This window comes from Mandrillus leucophaeus, unplaced genomic scaffold (assembly GCF_000951045.1).
Source record: "Mandrillus leucophaeus isolate KB7577 unplaced genomic scaffold, Mleu.le_1.0 Scaffold923, whole genome shotgun sequence".
NCBI lineage: Eukaryota > Metazoa > Chordata > Mammalia > Primates > Cercopithecidae > Mandrillus > Mandrillus leucophaeus.
In genome coordinates, this window is record NW_012110064.1 from 993,374 (window position 1) to 1,000,956 (window position 7,583).

The window sequence follows — 7,583 nt, forward strand, 5'->3', positions numbered from 1 at the left end:
CTGAAGGGAGGGACAGCCAAGGAAAGAAAATCAAGAAATGCTGGTAATATTATCATTCTAATGACGATACTTCACTGTCAGTCCTAATAAGAAAAATTCTGACAACCCTAGACCCCCCCCAGTATTTCTTTTCATTTTTCTTGCAAAACTATAGTGTTGTTCATTCATTCATTTATTTATTCACTTTGTCATGCAACATGTCAGATACAATTCAGGGTCCTGGAGACACAATGGTGAATGATACAAGACTGACTATATGGAGCTTACACAACACTGAGAATGAAAAAATATGTAGTGAATTAATAAAGAAATAAACAAGAAAGTATTTAAGAGTGGCGAATACTTTGAATAAGTGACTAAAGGCTAAGTAACAGTGGCTGAGAGGGAAGTTACATTAGAGGACAGCTGCATGTCATTGCCCACTGCCTCCGATACAAAATACTGCACTTTCAAACCAGGAGTTACTTGGCCTGGGGAGATGTTTTAATTTATCCCCTATTGTTAAAGAATCTTGATCCTAGTCTCCTGAACAACTAAACTTTTTCATAGCCATTTCCTTCATGTCAATCATCAAGAAAATTGAGTCATAGCAACATGCTCTGAAACATAATCTAAAAAAAAAAAATAGTTACATAGCTATTTTCTTTCCCTAATGTCTTACTATATTTATAAACAACATGATTGACTTTATTTGATAAGAAAAGTACAAAATTCTACGGAAACATAACTAATACAGTTTATACCAGAGTTGCCTTGGAAATCAAACCAGGACTGTGAAGACAGGACATTGTCCTTGGGGCCAGATGAATGAACAGCATTTCCACAGGCAAGACAAGGATAGAAGCATTCTAGGCATCTGGAAGTCATGGTCAAAGGCTCTGAAAGGAAGAGCAATTACCATTTGGTGGATATCCTACTGTGTTTCTGATGTTGTACCAGTCACTTACATATGCCTAATCTAGGAATCTATCTTCTATATATAGCAATACTATTTACTAAAATAATGGAGCCAAGATTAAAGCAATTAGAACCTGCCATGTCAGTAAATGTCCAAATAATGTGTATACTTCATGGCAGGTGAGAATCACAAGCATGAAGGCATGTCCTTGAGTCTTCAGGGATTTATGATCGGTAAAAAATGCTATCTGCGCAAACATGCTCAGTTACAGCATAAAGGTGCCTATTGCCTTGCTTCTTGGAAGTCCATTTCAAGTTTCCTATCAGATTACCTTTAGAAATCTGCTGAAACTCTGGTTCCTAATCTGTCTTGATATTTTAGGCAGGTGGCTTTGTACTTGATCTTAGTAATTCAGTTTATTTTATGTACCTAAGCATTATAGGTATCTGAGCATCACATTTCCTGCCTGTGCCATTGCCACTCATACCCGTGTCTCTTCATTGACCGTTAAAGGTGGTTCATATTGTAGCAAAACTGGGGATACAATGGTAAATTGGAGATGGGTTACAGGGGATTTGACATAGTTCTTAAATAGGTGTTTATAATGTTAAGTCTTTCTGTACTTTCTTACTCCCTTGAGCATGATGAGCAAAAAGTGAAAAGGACTTATATTTGAGCTTTCCATTTGATTATGTTTCTTCAGTTTGTTTAAAATTTGTGGATTTGTAATAAAATGATGGATGAAATGCAGATGTCTACTTTATCAATGGAACTATTCATATATTTCAAATTCATACATTAACATCCAGAGACAGAATCTATATAATTAAATATTTTTTTCCATAGAAGATGTTTATTTTTTATGAATTCAATTCAGATTTTTTTCTAATCAACAATAATGGTAGAGCCCACAGGCCAAGAGTTGTTATTTTTTTCCATTTAAAACTTTTATTTTTAAAATTATTATTTGTGTAACAAATGAAAAATACCCAAAGCATTTACTTTAAGTGAATTATTCAGAGATTAAGCTCTTTTTATGTTCAGAATATAATTAGTTCTCTTAGCTTTAAATTTGACATGTAAGTGCATTTTCTGTTATGTAAAGTAAATTTGATTCTAGCATGAACAATAATATTAACTGAGATAACAATACCTGCCCTACCAACTCCCAACACTCAAATATACTAATCTGTTTGTCATTTAACGAATATGGATTGTATGTTGATTATGTGCCAGGCACTGTGACAATCTAATTATCTCTAAGGCTATAAATTTGAGTGATTGCTTTATAAAATAATTGAGACTCTATGCTAGTTGATAAGTTAATATTCTATCTAGCTCTCAATGCCACCTTTCCAAGTAGGCATTAGTGTAGTTTTTCCAACTGTGAAATAGAAACTCAAAAGTTAGGATGGTTACCCACATTTTGTACATCTGATAAACATAGAGTTTTATTGGATTTGTTTGAACCTGTTTTTCTCTTTCAAGACTCCTGCCTTTTTACTTCACCACACAGTCTCATGTGTTTTTATCTCTCTGTTTTCTGCATCATAGCAGCAGCCTTGCAATTATAATCCTAACTATCCTCTACATTGAACGTTGGGTTTCAAAGTTCATCTTCACAATTACCCTGAGAAAGTTGAGAGAGTATAATTACTGCACTTGATATTAAGGCTCTTTATCACACTTACTTGTTGAATTTTAATAATTACTTGTACTGCCTGCCAGCCTATCGCTCCTTGAAGCCAATACCATGTCTTACTTATTTTTGCATCACTGTACCTAGAATAATGCTGGCCGAACAACAAGTGTATTGTAAATTGAATTGAAATGAATATTCCTAGGCCAGGCATGGTGGTTTATGCCTGTAATCCCAACACTTTGGGAACCCGAGGCAGGTGAATCACCTCAGGTCAGGAGTTTGAGTCCAGCCTGACCAACGTGGAGAAACCCTGTCTCTAATAAAAATAAAAGATTAGCCGGGCATGGTGGCACATGCCTGTAATCCCAGTTACTCGGGAGGCTGAGGCAGGAGAATCGCTTGAACCCGGGAGGTGGAGGCTGCAGTGAGCTGTGATAGCACCATTGCAGTCCATCCTGGGCAACAAGAGCAAAACTCCATCTCAAAAAAAAAAAAAAAAAAGAAAAGAAATGAATTTTCCAGAAACTATTTCTGCTACATTCACTATAATAGTGTAAAGTTACACTTAGAAGTTTAAATTATGTCCATTATTTTCCTGTTTAAGAAATGCTTATTGAATCTGAAATAGATTTCCATCAAATGATTATAATAAAATTAGGAGAGCTGTATTTTATGGAATAACCCTCAGATATAATATATTGACAGAGCTTTGAAAACTAGAGCAGTTCAAATATCATATCTTATTATGATGTCTGAAAGATTCAATACAATCCCGTCAGAGACCATTTTGCTTTGTTTTCAGACATTGTGATATTCTGTCATGTGCTTTCTGCACTAGGTTATTTTTGGTGGTACATTGATGATAGCTCTTAAACTATTAACCTCAGAACAATCTGGTACAATGACAAATCTTTTATGAAGCAATTAAATTCAAGGAAATCCAAAGGAAGAAATGACAGTTACCAAAGGAAGAAAGGGCTAGATTAAATTATGCCATAAATTGTAAATAGAGGGGTGTATTGTTTCACTCATCTGGAAGAAATACCCTCCCTCACTACTAAATTTTAACACATTACCACTCATGGTGATCCTGCTTTTAATTTGCCTTCTCCATGCTTCTGAAAATTATTTATCTCTTCTGTAGAATTCCATAATATTTTTCCCCATCAATGAACTCTCTCTGGGGCACAGAAAAGTTACAACTTATTTATACCATTAATATTTAATTCTTTCCCATTAGTAAGACTAAGCCTATGGTATCAGCCTGGGTTATTGGTTGCAAGCAATGAAAAACAACAGAATTTGTTTAAAAAATATTAGGTAGTTCACAAAATTACCCAGAAAGGTGGCCCATATCTGGTTCAAACAATAACAAGGTTCAAAACTTGTGAGTCCATTCTCATGCTATTAATAAACACATACCAGAGGCTGAGTAATTTATAAAAGAAAGAGGTTTAATTGACTCATAGTTCGGGGTAGCTGGGAAGGCCTCAGGAAACTTACAATCATGGCAGAAGGGGAATCAATCACTGTTTAATTATTCCAAACATTTTGATAGAAGAAATGTTCTAGCTGGGCCACACACACACACACAATTGACCTATCAGGATGTCTGTCTATATGAGTACCTTCATCTACTCAATTATTTTTTCACCAATAAACACTTGCATTATCTACTTTGTGGTGGCTTAACTACAAGTTGCTCAAAATATACTAGAGGAGACTGGGTGCAATGACTCATGCCTGTAATCCCAGCACTTTGGGAGGTCAAGGTGGGCAGATCACCAGAGGTCAGGAGCTCAAGACTAGCCTGGCCAACATGGTGAAACCCTGTCTCCACAAAAATACAAAAAATTATCCAGGCATGTTGGTGGGTGCCTGTAATCCCAGCTACTCAGGAGGCTGAGGCTGGAGAATCAGTTGAACCTGGGAGACAGAGGTAGAAGTGACCTGAGATCGTGCCATTGCACTCTAGCCTAAGTGACAGAGCAAGACTCTGTCTCAAAAAAAAAAAAAAAAGAAAAAAATCCCAAAAAACTAGAGAATATTATATTGTAATTGTTGCCAGCTAGTAATTTATCTGCTTTGAGAGAGGCATTCTTACTCAGCTGATCAGAGATAGAGCTCTGTACTGCTTTTTCTTAAAATTTCACTAGGCAATTTCATTGTCCTGTCAAAGTTGAGAACCACTGTCCTAGAGAAGTCTGAAGCCTACTTCCTTCTCCCTGTGGCAAATTCCTTACCAGAGTCCACATTTACTTACCCAGTTTTTCCAGAGATCTATAGTCAGAAGCTGAATCACCTAAAATTTACGTGTCTTTGAACACCATAGATTCAACCTCACTGAATTTTATTTTAATGATTCTGTTTGTATTCAAAGGATATTGAAGAATTTTAGACAAGTATACACCACTGCCATTTATCTTTTTGTCAATTCTGTATCAGTTAAATGTTCTTTTGATTTCTGTGAAATGTTAATATGTTTTAATATTATATTTTATTTTTTAACTTTTACTTTAGATTTGGGGGTACATGTGAAATTTTGTAATTAAATATTTTTTTTGATTTTTAATAATAGCAATTCTGACTGGCATCAGATAATTATCGGGGGAACCTATTCCCAATATTTCAGCGTAGATTCTTTCTATTTTCCATAAGTGTCAGCCAGCTGAGAAATAAAGAGAAAGAGTACAAAGAGAGGAATTTTACAGCTGGGCCTCTGGGGGTGACATAATATATCGGTAGGACTGTGATGCCCACCCAAGCCTCAAAACCAGCAGGTTTTTATTAAGGATTTCAAAAGGGGAGGGGGTGTACAAACAGGGCATAGGTCACAAAGATCACATGCTTCAAAGGGCAAAAAGTAGAATAACGATCACATGCTTCTGAGGAAACAGGACAAAGAGCAAAAGGCAGAACTCCTGATAAGGGTCTATATTCAACAGTGCATGTATTGTCTTGATAAACATCTTAACAGAAAACAGGGTTTGAGAACAGGGTTTGAGAGCAGTTAACAAGTCTGACCAAAAATTTACCAGGATGGAGTTTCCCAATCCTAGTAAGCCTGAGGGTACTGCAGGAGACCAGGGCATATCTCAGTCCTTATCTCAACTGCATAGGACAGACATTCCCAGAGTGGTTGTTTGTAGACCTCCCCCCAGGAATGAATTCCTTTCCCAGAGTATTAATGTCAATATTCCTTACTAGGAAAATAATTTAGTGATATCTTCCCTGCTTGCATGTCCATTTATAGGCTCTCTGCAAGAAGAAAAATATGGCTCTTTTTGCCCAACCCCTCAGGCAGTCAGACCTTATAGTTGTCTTCCCTTGTTCCCTAAAAATTGCTGTTATTCTCTTCTTTTTCAAGGTGCACTGATTTCATGTTGTTCAAACACACATATTTTACAATCAATTTGTACAGTTAACACAATTATCACAGTGGTCTTGAGGTGACATACATCCTCAGCTTACAAAGATAACAGGATTAAGAGATTAAAGTAAACATAGGCATAAGAAATTATAAAAGTGTTATTTGGAAACTGATAAATGTCCATATTAAAATGAAATATTCACAATTGATGTTCCTCTGTTGCAGCTCCAGCCAGTCCCTCTGTTCGGGGTCCCTGACTTCCTGCAACAGATAATATCTCATTGTAGTTTTGATTTGATTTCTCTAATGATAGGGGATATTGAGCTTTTTTTCATATGCTTATTGGCTGCACATATGTCTCCTTTTGAGAAGTGTCTGTATATGTACTTTGCCCACTTTTTAATAGGGTTGTTTGTTTTTCTCTTGAGAATTTAAGTTCCTTATAGATATTGGATATTAGACATTTGTCTAATGTATAATTTGCAAATATGTTCTCCCATTCTATAGGTTGTCTGTTTACTCTGTTGATAGTTTCTTTCACTGTGCAGAAGCTCTTAACTTTAATTAGGTCCCATCTGTCAAGTTTGCTTTTGTTGCCATTGCTTTTGGTGTCTTCATCATGAAATTTTTGCCCATTTTCCTGTCCAGGATGGTATTGTCTAGGTTGTCTTCCAAGGTTTTTATAGTTTTGGGGTTTATATTTAAGTCTTTAATCGATTGTGAATTGATTTTTCTATATGTTGTAAGGAAGGATACACTTCAATAATCTACATATAGCTAGCCAGTTATCCCAGCACCATTTATTGAACAGAGAGACTTTCCCCCATGTCTTGTTTTTGTCAGCTTTGTCAAAGATCAGATGGTCAGGTGTGTGAACTTATTTTCGGGCTCTCTATTCTGTTCCATTGGTCTATGTGTTTGTTTTTGTACCAGTATCATGCTGTTTTGATTACTGTAGCCCTCTAGTGTAGTTGGAAACCAGGTTATGTGATGCCTCCAGCTTTGCTCTTTATATTCAAACATAGGATTGCCTTGGCTATTTCAACTCCTTTTTGGTTCCATATGAGTTTTAAAATAGTTTTTTCTAGTTCTGTGAAGAATATCATTGGTAGTTTGATAGGAATAGTGTTGAAGATATAAATTGCTTTGGGAAGTATGGCTATTTTAGTATTGATTCTTCCTATCTATGAGCATAGGATGTTTTTTCATTTGTTTGTGTCCTCTGTTTTCCTTGACCAGTGCTTTACAATTCTCCTTGTATAGATCTTTCATGTCCTACCTGGTGAATTGTATTCCTAGGTAGTTTATTTGTCGTGTGGCAATTGTGAATGGGACTGCCTTCCTGACTTGGCTGTTGGCTTGGCTGCTTTTAGTGTAAAGGAATGCTAGTGATTTGGGGACATTGATTTTGTATCCTGAAACTTTGCTAAAGTTGTTCATCAGTGGAAGGAGCTTTGGGGTTGAGACTCTAGATATAAAATCATGTTATCTACAAACAGAAGTGGTTTGACTTCCTTCATTTGGATGCCCTTTATTTGTTTATTTTGCCTGAATGCTCTGGCTACGACTTCCAATACTACATTGAATAGGAGTGGTGAGAGAAGGCATCCTTGTTTTTTGCCAGTTCTCAAGGAGAACACTTCTAGCTTTTGCCCATTCAGTATGATGTTAGC